At 40.9% G+C, this 20,320-nt stretch overlaps 1 non-coding gene across 1 annotated transcript; it reads left to right on the top strand.

Moving 5' to 3' along the window:
• The first annotated feature begins 19,836 nt into the window (after positions 1-19,836).
• On the top strand, positions 19,837-19,944 carry LOC148565364 (small nucleolar RNA R71). Its single transcript, XR_015885107.1, has one exon. It is a non-coding gene; the product is annotated as a small nucleolar RNA R71 (small nucleolar RNA).
• The last annotated feature ends 376 nt before the right edge of the window (positions 19,945-20,320 follow it).

The following is a 20,320-nucleotide window of genomic DNA, read 5'->3' as shown; positions in this document are numbered from 1 at the left end:
CCTGTGTTTTCTTCTTGATGGGGTGATCCTGCGCTTGTTGTTTTTCCATTGATGCTTTGGTGATTGGTTTCTCAATTGAGATATACTCAGTTATTCCCATCCTTACCCCAGCGTCCTTGCAGAGCAGAGAAATCAAGCTTGGGTAAGCCAACCTGGCCTCTTTAGAATTTTTATTAGCAATTTTGTAGAATTCAGTTGAAATCAGTTGATGAACTTCCACTTCTTTTCCCATCATGATGCAATGGATCATCACTGCTCTTTTAACAGTGACTTCAGAACTGTTGCTGGTGGGCAGCAGAGAATGCCCAATGAAATCCAGCCATCCTCTGGCGACTGGTTTGAGATCTTCTCTTTTGAGTTGATTTGGGACACCCTTCGTGCTGGTGGTCCACCTGGCTCCAGGGATACATATATCCTCTAGGATCTTATCCAGGCCCTTGTCTGTTCTCATCATTCTCCTGTTGAAAGAGTCTGGATCATCCTTCAGCTGAGGTAGCTTTAAGATCTCCCTGATCTTGTCAGGGTTGGTATGAACAATCTTTCCTCTGACCACGGTCCGATATTCATAGAAAGCAGTTCCAGATAGTTTTTGCTTGTCTGTCTGCCACATGTTAGCATAGAACTCCTGGACCATATTCCTTCCCACTTTCGTCTCAGGATTAGCTAGGACCTCCCAATTCCTGATTCGAATTTGCTCTTGGATCTCCGGATATTCGTCTTCTTTCAGATCGAATCTAATTTCCGGGATCACTGATCTTAGACCCATTATTTTGTAATAATGGTCTGAATGTTCTTTAGATAAGAACTTCCCTTGATTCCAAAGTGGTTTTGGAACGCTCTCTTTCTTGCCTCTTGAAGTGGGTTGTTTTCCCTTAGGAGCCATGATCTTAGTGATCACGGATAAACACACCAAACTTAGAGGTTTGCTTGTCCTCAAGCAAAAGAAAAGAAAGGAGAAGGATAGAAGGAGAGCTAGGTGCAATTATTGATGGAGGGGGGAAAGGCCGAACCCATATTTAAAGGGAGGGGGTGGGTTCGAAAATTTAGAAAAGATATGATAAAAAAGATTGATTTGGAAAACATAAGATAGAAGATATGATAAGAGAGGATATAGTTTAAAATTGAAAAGATATGAAAAAAAATTTTTGAAAAAGATAAATCTAGATTTTGAAAAAGATAATGTGGAGATTTGAAAAAGATATTGATGAGTTGAAAAGATTTTTGGAAAATAGTTGAATTGGATTGAAAAAGAGGATTTGTGCTTATGGATTAAGATATATTTGATATTTTTAAGGTAGGATTTTTAGAAATTAAGGATTTTAGAAATCAGGGTTCTTAACATGTGTATGCAAGGATTCATGATTTGAAACATGGAAATTAAAATTAGAATGAAAAATATGAAGAAGAAACGAATTTACCTCCTCCCCATCATCCTGGCGTTTGAACGCTCAAACGCTGCCTGTTTTGGGCGTTCAACGCCCAAATGCTGCTCTCCTGGGCGTTCAACGCCCAGTTGCTGCCCTTTTCTGGCGTTGAACGCCAGATAGCTATCCTTACTGGCGTTCAGCGCCCAATGGATGCCTCTTTTGGGCGCTGAACGCCCAAAACAGGCTCTTACTGGCGTTTTCTTGCCAGTGAGCTCTTTTTCTCTGTTTTGTGTGCAGATTCCTTCTGTAATCCTGTGAACCTATGCAATTGATTCTTTACCTTGTTATCAATGAACTTTATATAAATAAATAAAAATAAAAATAGGGCAAAATGCTTAGAGGATTGATGCCCCATGGCTGGGTTGCCTCCTAGCAAACGCTTCTTTATTGTCTTTAGCTGGACCTTGCTGAGCTTTTAATCTAGCTTCAGCCTTGAGCACTCTTGCTCAATGTTGCCTTCAAGATAGTGCTTGATTCTCTGTCCATTGACAATGAACTTCTTATCAGAATCAATATCTTGAAGCTCCACATAACCATATGGTGATACACTTGTAATCACATATGGTTCCCTCCACCGGGATTTCAGTTTCCCGGGGAATAGCTTGAGTCTAGAGTTGAACAGCAGAACCTTCTATCCTGGTTCAAAGATTCTAGATGACAGTTTTCTATCATGCCACTTTTTCGATTTCTCTTTATAAAGCTTGGCATTTTCGAAAGTAGTGAATCTGAATTCTTCTAGCTCATTTAGCCGGAGCAATCTTTTTTCTTCTGCTAATTTGGCATCAAAGTTTAGGAATCTGGTTGCCCAGTAGGCTTTATGTTCTAGTTCCACGGGCAGGTGATATGCCTTACCATACACTAGTTGGTATGGAGAGGTCCCTATAGGGGTCTTGAATGCTGTTCTGTAAGCCTACAGAGCATCATCCAAGCTCCTTGCCCAATCCTTTCTACGGGTATTTACAGTCCGTTCTAGGATTCTTTTTAGCTCTCTGTTAGAGACTTCAGCTTGTCCATTAGTCTGTGGATGATATAGAGTCGCCACCTTGTGGCGAATCCCATACCGGACCATGGCAGAGTAAAGCTGTTTGTTGCAGAAGTGAGTGCCCCCATCACTGATTAGTACTCTAGGGACCCTAAACCTGCTGAAGATATATTTCTGGAGGAACTTCAACACTGTTTTAGTATCATTGGTGGGTGTGGCAATGGCCTCAACCCATTTTGATACATAGTCAACTGCCACCAAAATATAAGTGTTTGAGAATGATGGTGGGAAAGGTCCCATGAAGTCAATTCCCCATACGTCAAACAACTCAATCTCCAAGATTCCTTGTTGAGGCATGGCGTAAACATGAGGCAGATTACCAGCTCTTTGGCAACTGTCACAGTTACGTACAAACTCTCGGGAATCTTTATAGAGTGTGGGCCAATAGAAGCCACATTGGAGGACCTTGGTGCCTGTTCGCTCACCTCCGAAATGGCCTCCATATTGAGATCCATGGCAATGCCATAGGATCCTCTGCGCTTCTTCTCTAGGAACACACCTACGGATTATTCCGTCTGCACATCTCTTAAAGAGATAGGGTTCATCCCACAAGTAGTACTTTGCATCAGTGATTAATTTTTTCTTTTGTTGCTTGTTGTACTCCTTGGGTATGAACCTTGCAGCTTTATAGTTTGCAATATCGGTAAACCATGGTGTTTCCTGGATGGCAAATAAATGCTCATCCGGAAAAGTCTCAGAGATCTCAAGAGAGGGGAGGGACGTCCCTTCTACTGGCTCTATCCGGGACAGATGATCAGCCACTTGGTTCTCTGTCCCTTTTCTGTCTCTTATTTCTATATCAAACTCTTGCAGAAGCAACACCCATCTAATGAGCCTGGGTTTTGAATCCTGCTTTGTGAGTAGATATTTAAGAGCAGCATGGTCAGTATACACAATCACTTTTGATCCTACTAAGTATGATCTGAATTTGTCAATGGCATAAACCACTGCAAGTAATTCTTTTTCTGTGGTTGTGTAATTTTTCTGGGCATCATTTAAAACGCGACTAGCATAATAAATGACATGCAGAAGCTTGTCATGCCTCTGTCCAATACTGCACCAATGGCGTGATCACTGGCGTCACACATTAGCTCAAATGGTAATGTCCAGTCTGGTGCAGAAATAACTGGTGCTGTGACCAGCTTAGCTTTCAGCGTTTCAAACGCCTGCAGACACTCTGTGTCAAACACAAATGGCGTGTCAGCAGCTAGCAGATTGCTTAGAGGTTTTGCGATTTTTGAAAAATCCTTTATAAACCTCCTATAGAATCCTGCATGCCCCAGAAAGCTTCTGATTGCCTTAACATTGGCAGGTGGTGGTAATTTTTCAATTACCTCTATTTTTGCTTGATCCACCTCTATTCCCTTGTTTGAGATTTTATGCCCAAGGACAATCCCTTCAATCACCATGAAGTGACATTTTTCCCAGTTCAAGACTAGGTTGGTCTCTTAGCATCTCTTCAGGACAAGTTTCAGGTGATCAAGGCAGGAGCTGAATGAGTCTCCATATACTGAAAATTCATCCATGAAGACTTCCAGAAATTTTTCCACCATATCAGAGAAAATAGAGAGCATGCATCTCTGGAAGGTTGCAGGCGCATTACACAGCCCAAATGGCATCCTTCTATAAGCAAACACTCCAGATGGAATTGTGAATGCTATTTTTTCTTGATCCTGGGGATCTACTGCAATCTGATTATATCCTGAGTAGCCATCCAAAAAGCAGTAATAATCATAACCTGCCAGTCTTTCTAGCATCTGGTCTATGAATAGTAAAGGAAAATGATCCTTTCTGGTGGCTGTATTGAGCCTTCTGTAGTCAATACACATGCGCCACCCTGTAACTGTTCTTGTAGGAACCAGTTCATTTTTTTCATTATGAATCACTGTCATGCCTCCCTTTTTTGGGATGACCTGGACAGGGCTCACCCAAGGGCTATCAGAAATAGGATAAATAATCCCAGCCTCTAGTAATTTGGTGACCTCTTTCTGCACCACTTCCTTCATGGCTGGATTTAGCCGCCTCTGTGGTTGAACCACTGGTTTAGCATTATCCTCCAATAAGATTTTGTGCATGCATCTAGCTGGGCTTATGCCCTTAAGGTCACCTATGGACCACCCGAGAGCTGTCTTGTGTGTCCTTAGCACTTGAATAAGTGCTTCCTCTTCCTGTGGATTTAAAGTAGAGCTTATGATCACTGGAAAAGTGTCACCTTCTCCCAGAAATACATATTTCAGGGATGGTGGTAATGGTTTGAGCTCGGGTTTAGGAGGTCTTTCCTTTTCCAGAGGAAATTTCAGAGGCTCTTTCATCTCCTCTGAATCCTCCAAATCAGGCTGAACATCTTTAAAGATGTCTTCCAACTCTGATTCGAGACTCTCAGCCTTGTTGATCTCTTCTACCAAAGAGTCAATAAGATCAACTTTCATGCAGTCTTTTAATGTGTCTGGATGCTGCATGGCTTTGACAGCATTCAACTTAAACTCATCATCATTGACTCTCAGGGTTATTTCCCCTTGTTGGACATCAATGAGGGTTCGTCCAGTTGCTAGGAAGGGTCTTCCTAGAATGAGAGTAGCACTCTTGTGCTCCTCCATTTCCAGCACTACAAAGTCAGTGGGAAAGGCGAATGGCCCAACTCTGACGATCATGTCTTCAATCACGCCTGATGGGTATTTAATGGAGCCATCAGCAAGTTGGAGACATATCCGGGTTGGTTTAACTTCTTCAGTTAAACCAAGCTTTCTGATAGTTGATTCAGGCATTAGATTGATGCTTGCCCTAAGATCGCACAAAGCTGTCTTGGTGCAATTACCTTCTAATATGCATGGTATCAGAAAACTCCCAGGGTCTTTAAGCTTTTCAGGAAAGCTTTTTAGAATGACTGCACTGCATTCTTCAGTGAGGAGAACTCTTTCTGTTTCTCTCCAATCCTTTTTATGACTCAAGATCTCTTTCATGAACTTGGCATAAGAAGGTATTTGCTCAAGTGCCTCTGCAAATGGAATCTTTATTTCAAGAGTCCTGAGGTAATTTGCAAAGTGAGCAAATTGCTTATCCTGCTCCTCTTTCCGGAGTTTTTGAGGATAAGATATCTTGGCTTTATATTCCTCAACCTTAGTTGCTGTAGGTTTATTGCCTACAGAAGTGGTTGAAGAAGCCTTTTTAGAGGGGTTGTCATCAACACTTGTGTGTGTCTGATCCCTCATTGGCAATTGAGTGCCAGAGTTAGAAGCTGGAGTGACGTGAGACGCCAACTCCTTGTCTGTTCCTGCCGTATGAACGCCAGAACTGTGCCCATTTTGGGCGTTCAACGCCAGATCCTTGCTTGTTTCTGGCGTTGAACGCCAGTCCTTGCTTGTTACTGGCGTTGAACGCCAGTCTTGGGCATGGTCTGGGCGTTCAGCGCCAGCCTTCCACCAGATTGCTGGCGTTTTAACGCCAGAATTACTTTTCCCTGGGCTCTTACTGTCCTCAGGTGAATTTTGGGTGGTTTGCTCATTCCTTGGCTCTTTGCTGCCTTGAGGTGGGGTATTTAATATTTTCCCACTTCTTAATTGAACTGCTTGGCATTCTTCTGTTATTTGTCTTGACAGCTGCTGCTTTGTTTGCTTCAATTGTTCTTCCATATTTATATTAGCCATCCTTGTCTCTTGTATTTTATCCTTGAATTCGGCTAACTGCTTTGTTAGAAAGTCCAATTGCTGATTGAATTCAGCAGCTTGTTTTACAGGGCTGAGTTCAGCAGTTACTGTTTTAACCTTTTCTTTCATGGAAGGGTCACTGCTTAGGTACAGATGCTGATTCCTCGCAACTGTATCAATGAGATCTTGAGCCTCTTCAATTGTCTTTCTTATGTGGATAGATCCACCAGCTGAGTAATCTAGAGACATCTGAGCTCCTTCTGCAAGCCCATAATAGAAGATGTCTAACTGAACCCACTCTGAAAACATTTCAGAGGGGCATTTTCGTAGCATCTCTCTGTATCTCTCCCAGGCATCATAAAGAGATTCCTTATCTCCTTGTTTAAAGCCTTGGATGTCCAGCCTTAGCTGTGTCATCTGTTTTGGGGGAAAGTATTGATTCAGGAATTTTTCTGTCAGCTGTTTCCATGTCCTTATGCTGGCCTTAGGTTGGTTATTTAACCACCTCTTAGCTTGATCTTTTACAGCAAATGGAAACAGTAATAGTCTGTAGACATCCTGATCTATTTCCTTATCATGTACTGTGTCAGCAATTTGTAAAAATTGTGCCAGAAACTTTGTAGGTTCTTCTTGTGGAAGACCAGAATACTGGCAACTTTGCTGTACCATGATAATGAGCTGAGGATTCAACTCAAAGCTACTGACTCCAATGGAGGGTATGCAGATACTATTCCCATATGAAGCAGTAGAGGGGTTAGCATATGACCCCAGAGTCCTCCTGGACTGTTCATTTCCACTTAGATCCATAATGGAGAAAGGGAGATGATGTCAAATAAAAAAATTTATTTTTATTTATTTATTTATTTATTCAATTCGAAAATGAAATAAATTAAAATAAAATAAACAAAAATGGTTGAAAATTTTCGAAAAAAATGAGGAGAGAGAAAGTGGTTAGGAAGTTTTAAAAAGGATATGATGATTTTTTAAAAAGGTTTTAAATTTTAAAAATAAAAAATCTGAATTTTAAAGGTAAATTTCGAAAATTTGCTTTAAAATAGAGAGAAAAGATATTTTTGAATTTAAAAAGGAGAGAGAGAAACAATAAGATAGCACAAGATTTAAAATTTTCAGATCTAATGCTCCTTGTTTTTTTGAAAATTTTGGAGGGAAAATACCAAGGAGCACCAAACTTAAAAATTTTAAGATCAAGACACAAGGGAAACTCAAGAACACTTTGAAGACTCACAAGAACACAAGAACATGAAGAAAGAACACCAAACTTAAAATTTTTAGAAAACCAAACTAAAATTTTCGAAAACCAAAGGGAAATTAACAAGAAAACACCAAACTTAAAGTTTGGCACAAAATTTAATTGAGAAATTATTATTTTTGAAAAAATTTTTTAAAAAAGAGTATACCAAACTGCCACGGACTTAGACCAACGCTCTAGCCAATTGGTCAATAAATGTAACACTTGTTTTGAAGAAGTATAAAATTTTAACCAAGAACAATAATAAGAGACTCTAAACCAAAAAGAAAAATTTTCCTAATCTAAGCAACAAAATAAACCTTCAGTTGTTCAAACACGAACAATCCCCGGCAACGGCGCCAAAAACTTGGTGCACGAAAATTACTTCACACTATGTAATTCCGCACAACTAACCAGCAAGTGCACTGGGTCGTCCAAGTAATACCTTACGTGAGTAAGGATCGATCCCACAGAGATTGTTGGCTTGAAGCAAGCTATGGTTATCTTGCAACTCTTAGTCAGGATATTAATTAGTGGCTATCAATTGACTTGCAAATGAACAAGAGAGCATGAATTAAAGGTTACTTATTATGCAGTAAATGAGAATATGTTGGAGTTTTGGAGATGCTTTGCCTTTTGAATCTCTGCTTTCTCTCTATCTTCTTCTTCACGTACGCACGTCCCTCCTATGGCAAGCTGTGTGTTGGAGGATCACCGTTGTCAATGGCTATCATCCTTCCTTTCAGTGAAAATGGTCCAGGTGCGCTGTCACCGCACGGCTAATCATCTGTAGGTTCTCGATCATACCGGAATAGGATTCGCTATCCTTTTGCGTCTGTCACTACGCCCAGCACTCGCGAGTTTGAAGCTCGTCACAGTCATCCAATCCCAGAATGCTACTAGGAATACCACAGACAAGGTTTAGACTTTCCGGATTCTCAAGGATGCTGCCAATGGATTCTAGCTTATACTACGGAGATTCCGATTAAGGAATCTAAGAGATACTCATTCAATCTAATTTAGAATGGAGGTGGTTGTCAGGCACACGTTCATAGGTTGAGAATGGTGATGAGTGTCACGGATCATCACATTCATCATAATAAGGCGCAAATGAATATCTTAGATAGGAACAAATATGATTGCATAGAAAACAGAAATACTGGCATTAACTCATCGAGGAACAGCAGAGCTCCTCACCCCCAACAATGGAGTTTAGAGACTCATGCCATCAAAAGGTACAAAGTTTAGATCTAAAATGTCATGAGATATAAAATAAATCTCTAAAAGTTGTTTAAATACTAAACTAGTAACCTAGGTTTACAGAAAATGAGTAAACTATAACAGATAGTGCAGAAATCCACTTCTGGGGCCCAATTGGTGTGTGCTGGGGCTGAGACTAAAGCTTTCACGTGCCTGGGGCTGTTTTGGGCGTTCAACGCCAGCTTTGGATCCTTTTCTGGTGTTGAACTCCAACTTGCAACTTGTTTCTGGCGCTGGACGCCAGAATTGGGCAGAGAACTGGCATTGAACGCCAGTTTACGTCATCTATCCTTGAGCAAAGTATGGACTATTATATATTGCTGGAAAGCCCTAGATGTCTACTTTCCAACGCAATTGGAAGCACGCCATTTGGAGTCTTGTAGCTCCAGAAAATCCATTTTGAGTGCAGGGAGGTTAGAATCCAACAGCATCAGCAGTCCTTTTTCAGCCTGAATCAGATTTTTGCTCAGCTCCCTCAATTTCAGCCAGAAAATACCTGAAATTACAGAAAAATACACAAACTCATAGTAAAATCCATAAATATGAATTTTGCCTAGAAATTAATGAAAATAAACTAAAAACCAACTAAAACATACTAAAATCTATATGAAATTAACCCCAAAAAGCGTATAAAATATCTGCTCATCAAGAATACATGATGAAAGTAAAACTAAAAGTCTATAGAAAGTAAATACAGAGAGTAGTTCTATGCCCAAAGGCTCCCTAGAGTTTCCAGCTCTCCTAACTAATTCAAAGCTACTCCTATATATACTACTCTTCTGATCTTCTAGTTGGCTCTTCAAGTCTTGGGTATGGGCCTTTGGATCCTGAGTTTGAAGCGGTTATCTTCTTCATTGGGCTTAGCTTTGCTTGCAGAGAGAAAGTGTGAAGTAGGCAGGGACTTTTAGCTCAGGACATTAGTGGTGTTAACGTTAAGTGAAAGTGTGGGTTCGAGAACGTTAGTGACAATCACCTTTTTCACTAACGTTGCTCACCCAAGTATGAACCACGTTAACTTCAACGTTAGTGGCACAAACGTACCACTAGCGTTGCCTCTTGGTCCTTCGCACACGTTATTGGTACTTACCTTTCCCAATAACGTTGATAAGTTTCCCCCTTCCCTACGTTAGAGTCCACGTTAACTTAGTTAACGTGGCTCTTAACGTAAGCTTGCCAATCCTTCGAGAACGTTAGTGACACTTACCTTTGTCACTAACGTTCCAATGTGCCCCTATTTCTTACGTTAGAGTCCACGTTAACTAGGTTAACGTGGCTTCTAACGTAGTGATGCTAGCCATTTCCAACGTTAGTGACAAAGGTGAGTGTCACTAACGTTGGCTCCTCATCTCTTTATCCACGTTAGCTTCCACGTTAACTAAGTTAATGTGGGAGTTAACGTTGCTCATGGTGGCTCTTGGTGGTTCACCCCAACGTTAGTGACAAAGGTAAGTGTCACTAACGTTGGCAACCAATTGCTCTCTCCACGTTAGCTTCCACGTTAACTAAGTTAACGTGGGAGTTAACGTGGCTTATGGAAGCTTGGCCAACGTTAGTGACAAAGGTGAATGTCACTAACGTTGGCTTCCCTTTTACTTCTTAACGTTAGAAGCCACGTTAACTAAGTTAACGTGGCAACTAACGTGGCCAATTATGAGCTTGGTCCAACGTTAGTGACAAAGGGGAGTGTCACTAACGTTGGCCTTATTGTCTTCTTCCACGTTAGAGTTTACGTTAACTTAGTTAACGTGACTCTTAACGTGGGCTTATGATGGCTTCGAGGGCGTTATTGGCGATTACCTTTCTCATTAACTTTACAAGTTAGCACCCATTCCACGTTAGAGGTCACATTAGTGGGACTAATGTGACTTCTAATGTGGTTCTTCTTTGCTTCTTTTGTCTTGAAATCAAGCAACAAAGTGCATCAAAGTTCTAGTCCAAGTCATGAGTCATGCATCATCCAATTTATCATATAATTCATGTAAAATCCTCATGAAATCATGTAAAGTGCACAATGTATGCTTGAATGAAGATGTAAGTGAATATCTACCCAAAACTAGCTTATTTTCTAAGAAAATGCATGAAACTACCCTAAAAACAGTAAAGAAAAGGTCAGTGAAACTGGCCAAAATGCCCTGGCATTACAACACCAAACTTAAAGCTTGCTTGTCCCTAAGCAAGTACTGGAACAAGAGAATGATGAATGGTATGCCAAGAGAAATGAGTCATTCTTGTGGAAGTCATGTTTCTGGTTTTATGGTGGTTTCATGCATAGCAACTTAGGTTTATTCCTTCACTGGCTTTCAGACCTTTATCATGTCCTAGAATACTCACTGTGGTTGCATCCCATGAGACTTTTATTCATTGATCCTTTTGTTGTCATTTCAGGGCTTATTTGTGTTCTTAGGCTAAGTGCTCAGTAAGGGGGCAACTCTTTAAAATAAGCTTTCAGCCAACACTCCCGAACCAGTTGGTTCAAGGTGCTAGGTGTTGAAGCACCCCTAAGGACTTACTTCCTCAAGTCTCTCCTCCATACATACACACCACAGGCACATGGTGTCCAGCACCTCTTTGGGCTACTAAATGTTCTGTAGCAAAGATTGCTCTTGATGGTGGACTTTCAGCTGAATTCCCGGGTTAGTTAACCCAAGTTACCAGGTGATAAAGCATCCCTGAGAGCTTAGTAATCCAAGCAGATCCTTGGTACAGGAACACCACAGACACATCCCTCAAGACTCAAACCCTTGGTGCCTAGCCTCTTTTCTTGCTATTTTTTTTATTCTTCAACTTTGATTGTTCTTTCCCTTTTTCTTATTAGGATCTTATTATTTAGCTAGTCTCATGGGTATGTTCAAAGCATAGTATTCATGACAGATAGTTGTCTTCCCACCTTGTGGTTGAACCAACTTAGCTAACTTATGACCACACCACAAACTCAGGAACTTACTCTATAGTATGAACTCCATTCTGGTCTTTTATAAAGCACTCATTCTCTTTTTATTTGATTTAAAAAGACAAGTGTACAAGTAAGCAAAGTAAGGATGCAGTGACATAAAGACTAGCAAGCATAGACCTATTCAACAAAAAGCTTAAAAGATAGAATTTAAAAGGGTTCCAACTAACGAGTAACTATTAATCAAAAGTGTATTCGGACTTCCAACTTTCAACATTCTAAGTTTATGGAATTAAGTAACAATACAACCTTCGGGTGATGGTTTCTAGTTGCCCTCTTTTTGTCATCATCCTAGTCTTTACTACCATTTCCTCATAAGATTCCTGCAAAGTTATTGGAAGTTGCTTGTTCCCAAAGCACTTGAGAAATAGTTAGCTTGCATGTATGCTTGTGACTTCTAAACTTAATTTGGTGTGTGAACACCAAACTTAGTTCTTTGCCCAGTACAAAACCTTGCATATATGCAGAGAACCTCATATCTTGTTATTAACAAAACAATTATTAACTAAAGTCTAACTACATCTAAGTGGTTTCCCTTGATTGGTTGGAGCTAGCAATGTGTTTTGGGAGTGGAGTGTGATTCTAACTAAGATCCTTTGGTGGAACACCAAACTTAGAATTACACTTTCACTTTTGGATTGTTTTGGTGTGTAATACCAAACTTAGCTCTTCGCAATATATAGGAAACAACTTGTGACCTTTATTGAAATAAAGATGAAAAGAAAACTACCTGAGGTTGGGTTGCCTTCCAACAGAGCGCTCTTTTATCGTCGCTAGCTCGACGATTCCTCAATTAATTGAGATGATACTTTACTCTGGAGTTTTCCCCCATGTTGCCCATATAATGTTTGAGTCTTTGTCCATTCACAGTGAACATCCTCTCTGAACCTTCATCCATGATTTCTATGTGCCCATATGGGGAGACCTTTGTGACAAGGAAGGGTCCTGACCACCTTGACTTGAGTTTGCCAGGGAATAGTCTCAATTTGGAGTTGTAAAGGAGTACTTGTTGCCCCTTTTCAAAACTCCTTGGTGCCAGATGCAGGTCATGTCTTCTCTTCGCCTTTTCTTTATAAATCTTGGCATTTTCATAGGCTTGAGATCTAAATTCCTCCATCTCTTGCAGTTGCAGGATCCTCTTTGCACCAGCAGCAATGCTGTCAATATTTAGTATCTTGAGAGCCCAGAGAGCTTTGTGTTCCAGCTCCAGTGGTAAATGACAAGCTTTCCCATACACCAGTTGATATGGGGACATTCCAAGTGGAGTTTTGAATGCTGTTCTATATGCCCAAAGAGCATCATCTAGCTTCTTTGACCAATCCTTTCTTGATGCACCCACAGTCTTTTCCAGAATCCTCTTTAGCTCTTTGTTGGATATCTCCGTTTGCCCACTTGTTTGGGGATGGTAAGGCGTGGCCACCTTGTGTTTTACCCCATATCATAGGAGAAGAGCTTCTAGTGGTCTGTTACAAAAATGTCTCCCTCCATCACTGATGAGTGCTCGTGAGACTCCAAACTGGCTAAAGATATTCTTCCTGAGGAAGTTCATGACCACCTTGTTATCATTTGTTAGGGTTGCAATAGCCTCTACCCTCTTGGAAACGTAATCCACTGCTACCAAGATGTACTTGTTTGAATATGAGGTTGGGAATGGTCCCATGAAATCGATTCCCCACACATCAAACAGTTCCAATTCCAAGATGAAATTTTGTGGCATCTCATTTCTTTTGGGCAAGTTTCCGAATCTTTGGCATTCATTACAGCTCTTTATTAGTTCTTTGGCATCCTTGAAAAGGGTGGGCCAAAAGAATCCACTTTCTAACACCTTTGCTGTAGTTCTGTCCCCTCCAAAGTGGCCTCCATAGCATGAGCCGTGGCAATTTCATAGGACCTCTCGTCCTTCTTCTTCCGAAACACATCTTCTAAGGATTCCATCTGAACACTTCTTGAAGAGATATGGCTCATCCCAGACAAAGTATTTTGCATCATTCATGAGCTTCCTTTTTTGATGTTTATTGATCTCTGGAGGTAAGGCCCCAGTTGCCTTGAAGTTGGCAATGTCTGCGAACCATGATGTTTTGTGAACTGTCATCAGCTGCTCATTAGGGAAGAGCTCGTTCACACTTGTATCATGTGTTCCACTTTCCTCATGTGGGATTCTGGATAGGTGATCTGCTACCTTGTTCTCTACTCCTTTCTTGTCTCTGATTTCAATATTGAATTCCTGCAACAATAAGATCCATCTTATTAGTCTTGGTTTTGATTCTTGCTTGGCAAACAAGTATTTAAGTGCTGTATGATCTGTGAAAACAATCACTTTAGCACCGATGAGGTACGATCTAAACTTGTCAAATGCAAAAACTATTGCTAGCAACTCCTTTTCAATAGTGGTATAATTTCTTTGAGTATCATTGAGGACTTTGCTAGCATAGTATATCACATGGACTAAGTTATCTTTCCTCTGTCCTAACACTGCCCCAACTGCAAAATCAGATGCATCACATATCAATTCAAATGGTAAGTTCCAATCAGGTGGGGAAATAATAGGAGTAGAGGACAACCTTATTTTCAAATTTTCAAATGCTAGCATGCATGATTCATCGAAGATAAATGGTGTATCAGATACAAGGAGATTGCTTAAGGGCTTGGCTATCTTTGAAAAATTTTTAATAAATCTTCTGTAAAAGACAGCATGCCCTAAAAAGCTCCTAATTGCCTTGACATCACTGGGTGGAGGCAGTTTTTCAATAAGTTCCAGTTTAGCCCTGTCCACTTCAATGCCTTGGTTAGAAACCTTAGGCCAAGGACTATTCCTCCTGTTGATGACATGTCACCATGTCATGTTTTTTCTATGCTTTTTCATTTGTTTTCAATAGGTTTTACGCACTTTCTTGAGTCATAAGCAAGCCAATTGGGTAGATGGGGCACGAAATTGTGATCACATTAATGTAGTACTCTTTGTTATTGTATGGAATCATTATTATGGCTCTTTACTATGTGTGGACACAACTCCGATACAACTAACCAGCAAGTGCACTGGGTCGTCCAAGTAATACCTTACGTAAGTAAGGGTCGAATCCCACGGAGATTGTTGGTATGAAGCAAGCTATGGTCACCTTGCAAATCTCAGTCAGGCGGATTTAAACATGATATTTTATTAGATTCAAATAAACAATAAAAGGGATATAGATACTTATGTAAATCATTGGTAGGAATTTCAGATAAGCGAATGGAGATGCTTTTCGTTCCTCTGAACCTCTGCTTTCCTGCTATCTTCATCCAATCAGTCTTACTCCTTTCCATGGCTGGCTTTATGTGATACATCACCACTGTCAACGGCTACTTTCGGTCATCTCACGGGAAAATGATCCAATGCCCTGTCACGGCACGGCTAATCGTCTGGAGGCATCACCCTTGCCAATGGCTTCATCTTATCCTCTCAGTGAATAATATGCTCACGCACCCTGTCACGGCACGGCTATTCATCTGTCGGTTCTCGATCATGCCGGAATAGGATTTACTATCCTTTTGCGTCTGTCACTAACGCCCTGCAATCGCGAGTTCGGAGCTCGTCACAGTCATTCAATCATTGAATCCTACTCGGAATACCATGGACAAGGTTTAGACTTTCCGGATTCTCTTGAATGCCGCCATCATTCTAGCTTACGCCACGAAGATTCTGGTTAGGAGATCTAAGAGATACTCATTCTAGCTTAATTCATGTAGAACTGAAGTGTTTGTCAGGCACGCGTTCATAGGGGAGAAGGATGATGAGCGTCACACATAATCATCACCTTCATCATGTTCTTGAGTGCGAATGGATATCTTAGAAGAGAAATAAGAGGAATTGAATAGAAAACAGTAGTACTTTGCATTAATCTTTGAGGAACAGCAGAGCTCCACACCTTAATCTATGGAGTGTAGAAACTCTACCGTTGAAAATACATAAGTGAAAGGTCTAGGCATGGCCGAGATGGCCAGCCCCCTAAACGAGATCACAGGATCAAAATACGATCCAGGATGCCTCATACAATAGTAAGAGGTCCTATTTATAATAAACTAGTCACTAGGGTTTACATGAATAAGTAATTGATGCATAAATCCACTTCTGGGGCCCACTTGGTGTGTGCTTGGGCTTGGGCTTGAGTGTTACACATGCAGAGGCCATTTGTGGAGTTGAACGCCAAGTTCTGTGCCAGTTTGGGCGTTCAACTCTGGTTTTGGATCCTTTTCTGGCGCTGGACGCCAGATTTGGGCAGAAGGCTGGCGTTGAACGCCAGTTTACGTCATCAATTCTTGGCCAAAGTATAAACTATTATATATTTCTGGAAAGCCCTGGATGTCTACTTTCCAACGCAATTGGAAGCGCGCCATTTCGAGTTCTGTAGCTCCAGAAAATCCACTTTGAGTGCAGGGAGGTCAGAATCCAACAGCATCAGCAGTCCTTTTTCAACCTCTGAATCTGATTTCTGCTCAAGTCCCTCAATTTCAGCCAGAAAATACCTGAAATCACAGAAAAACACACAAACTCATAGTAAAGTCCAGAAATGTGAATTTAACATAAAAACTAAGGAAAACATCCCTAAAAGTAACCAGATCCTACTAAAAACATACTAAAAACAATGTCAAAAAGCGTATAAATTATCCGCTCATCACAACACCAAACTTAAATTGTTGCTTGTCCCCAAGCAACTGAAAATCAAATAGGATAAAAAGAAGAGAATATACTATAAATTCCAAACTATCAATGAAACATAGTTTCAATCATATGAGCGGGACTTATAGCTTTTTGCCTCTTGAATAGTTTTGGCATCTCACTTTATCCATTGAGGTTCAGAATGATTGGCATCTATAGGAACTCAGAGTTCAGATAGTGTTATTGACTCTCCTAGTTCAGTATGATGATTCTTGAACACAGCTTCTTTATGAGTCTTGGCCGTGGCCCTAAGCACTTTGTTTTCCAGTATTACCACCGGATACATAAATGCCACAGACACATAATTGGGTGAACCTTTTCAGATTGTGACTCAGCTTAGCTAAAGTCCCCAATTAGAGGTGTCCAGGGTTCTTAAGCACACTCTTCTTTTGCTTTGGACCTTGACTTTAACCGTTTAGTCTCAAGTTTTCACTTGACACCTACACGCCACAAGCACATGGTTAGGGACAGCTTGGTTTAGCCGCTTAGACCAGGATTTTATTCCTTTAGGCCCTCCTATCCACTGATGCTCAAAGCCTTGGGATCCTTTTTAATTGCCCTTGCCTTTTGGTTTTAAGGGTTATTGGCTTTTTCTACTTGCTTTTTCTTTCTATATATTTTTTTCGCCTATTTTTTTTCTTTTTTTTTTTCTGCAAGCTTTGTTCTTTGCTGCTTTTTCTTGCTTCAAGAATCATTTTTATGAATTTTCAGATCATCAAATAACATGTCTCCTAGTCATGATTCTTTCAAGAGCCAACATATTTAACATTCTTAAACAACAACTTCAAAAGACATATGCACTGTTCAAGCATACATTCAGAAAACAAGAAGCATTGTCACCACATCAATATAATTAAACTAAGTTCAAGGATAAATTCGAAACTCATGTACTTCTTGTTCTTTTGAATTAAAACATTTTTCTTTTAAGAGAGGTGATGGATTCATAGGACATTCATATCTTTAAGACAAAGTTACTAACTACTAATGATCATGTACTGAAGGCACAAACATAGATAAGCACATAACATGGAAAACGAAAAACAGAGAAAGCAAGAACAAGGAATGAGTCCACCTTAGTGATGTCCTTGAGCTCTTCTATGTCTCTTCCTTGCCTTGGCTGCTCCTCCTTCATTGCTTTTAGATCTTCTCTGATTTCATGAAGGATGATGGAGTGCTCTTGATGTTCCACCCTTAGTTGCTTCCAATAATTGTGTGGAAGAAAATGTATCCCCTGAGGTATCTCAGGGATCTCTTGATTTGTAGTCAAATGTTCTACCACTGAGCTATAGACCCTTGATGGAAGCTTTTGTTTTACCACACCAAACTTAGAATGTTGCTCGCCCTCGAGCAAAAGAAGAAGGAATAGATGAAGAAGAAGATGTGGAAATAAAAACTAGGATTATGAGGAGGTAAAGTGGGGATCCTGTGGGGTCCACAGATCCTGAGGTGTCAAGGCATTTACATCCCTGCACCAATTTAGGCATGCAAAATACCCTTGCACACAACTCTGGGCGTTCAGCGCCAGGTTGGTGCCCATTTTGGGCGTTCAACGCCCCTTTGCTGCCATTTCTGGCGTTGAACGCCAGAACCATGCTTGTTCTGGGCGTTCAGCGCCAGGATGCTCCCATTCTGGGCGTTCAGCGCCAGAACTATGCTCTGTTCTGGCGTTTGAATGCCAGACAGATGCTCCTCCAGGGTGTGATTTTTCTTCTGCTGTTTTTGATTCCGTTTTCAATTTTTATATTTATTTTGTGACTCCACATGATCATGAACCTAAGAAAACATGAAAAACAATAAAAATAAGAATTAGATAAACATTGGGTTGCCTCCCAACAAGCGCTTCTTTAATGTCAATAGCTTGACAGTGGGCTCTCATGGAGCCTCACAGATGTGCAGAGCTTTGTTGAGACTCTCCAACACCAAACTTAGAGTTTGGATATGGGAGTTCAACACCAAACTTAGAGTTTGGTTGTGGCCTCCCAACACCAAACTTAGAGTTTGACTGTGGGGGCTCTGGTTGACTCTGCTTGGAGAGAAGCTTTTCCTGCTTCCTCTCTATGGTTGCAGAGGGAGATCCTTGAGTTTTGAATACAAGGGAGTTCTCATTCCATTGAAGGACTATTTCACCTCTGTCAACATCAATCATAGCTCTTGCTGTGGCCAAGAAAGGTCTTCCTAGGATGATGGATTCATCCTCTTCCTTTCCAGTATCCAGGACTATGAAATCAACAGGGATGTAAAGGCCCTCAACTTTTACCAATACATCTTCTACGTGTCCATAAGCCTGTCTTCTTGAGCTGTCTGCCATCTCTAGTGAGATTTTAGCAGCTTGCACCCCATAGATTCCCAGTTTCTCTATTACAGAGAGGGGCATGAGGTTTATTCCTGAACCAAGGTCACACAGAGCCTTAAAGATCATGGTGCCTATGGTACATGGTATTATGAACTTTCCAGGATCCTGTCTCTTCTGAGACAATGTCAGTTGATCCAGATCACTTAGTTCATTGATGAACAAGGGAGGTTCAACTTCCCAAGCATCAATGCCAAATAATTTGGCATTCAGCTTCATGATTGCACCAAGAAACTTGGCAGTTTGCTCTTCAGTGACATCCTCATTCTCTTCAGAAGAGGAATACTCATCGGAGCTCATGAAGGGCATAAGGAGGTTCAATGGAATCTCTATGGTCTCTAGATGAGCCTCAGAGTCCTTTGGTTCCTCAGAGGGAAGCTCCTTATTGACCACTGGACGTCCCAGGAGGTCTTCCTCCTTGGGATTCACGTCCTCTCCTCTCCTCACAGGTTCGGCCATGGCGCTTATGTCAATGGCCTTGCACTCTCCTTTTGGGTTCTCTTCTGTATTGCTTGGGAGAGTACTAGGAGGGATTTCAGTGATCCTTTTACTCAGCTGGCCCACTTGTGCTTCCAGATTTCTAATGGAAGACCTTGTTTCATTCATGAAACTTACAGTGGCCTTAGATAGATCAGAGACTAGATTTGCTAAATTAGAAGCATTTTGTTCAGAGTTCTCTGTCTGTTGCTGAGTTGATGATGGAAAAGGCTTGCTATTGCTAAACCTGTTTCTTCCACCATTGTTAAAGCCTTGTTGGGGCTTTTGATCCTTCCATGAGAAATTTGGATGATTTCTCCATGTTGAGTTATAGGTGTTTCCATAAGGTTCACCTAAGTAATTTACCTCTGCTATTGCAGGGTTCTCAGGATCATAGGCTTCCTCTTCAGAAGATGCCTCTTGAGTACTGTTGGATGCAGCTTGCATTCCATGCAGACTCTGAGAAATCATATTGACTTGCTGAGTCAATATTTTGTTTTGAGCCAATATGGCATTCAGAGTATCAACCTCAAGAACTCCCTTCTTCATAGGCGTCCCATTATTCACAGGATTCCTTTCAGAAGTGTACATGAACTGGTTATTAGCAACCATGTCAATGAGTTCTTGAGCTTCTGCAGGCATTTTCTTTAGGTGAATGGATCCACCTGCAGAAGTGTCCAGTGACATCTTTGATAGCTCAGACAGACCATCATAGAATATATCCAGGATGGTCCATTCTGAAAGCATGTCAGAAGGACACTTTTTGGTCAACTGTTTGTATCTTTCCCAAGCTTCATAGAGAGATTCACCTTCTTTCTGTCTGAAGGTTTGAACATCAGCTCTAAGCTTGCTCAGCTTTTGAGGAGGAAAGTACTTGGCTAAGAAAGTCGTGACCAGCTTATCCCAAGAGTTCAGGCTGTCTTTAGGTTGAGAATCCAACCATAATCTAGCTCTGTCTCTTACAGCAAAAGGGAAAAGCATGAGCCTGTAGACTTCAGGATCTATTCCATTAGTCTTAACAGTATCACATATCTGCAAGAATTCAGTTAAGAACTGAAAAGGATCTTCAGATGGAAGTCCATGAAACTTGCAGTTCTGCTGCATTAGAGAAACTAATTGAGGTTTAAGCTCAAAATTGTTTGCTCCAATGGCAGGAATGGAGATGCTTCTTCCATGTAAATTGGAATTAGGTGCAGTAAAGTCACCAAGCATTCTCCTTGCATTG

Source organism: Arachis ipaensis, chromosome B5 (genome assembly GCF_059453495.1).
Source record: "Arachis ipaensis isolate K30076 ecotype BB chromosome B5, ASM5945349v1, whole genome shotgun sequence".
NCBI classification, from domain to species: domain Eukaryota; kingdom Viridiplantae; phylum Streptophyta; class Magnoliopsida; order Fabales; family Fabaceae; genus Arachis; species Arachis ipaensis.
Note: the sequence above shows the minus strand (reverse complement) of the source record. Positions and strands in the feature narration are given on the sequence as shown.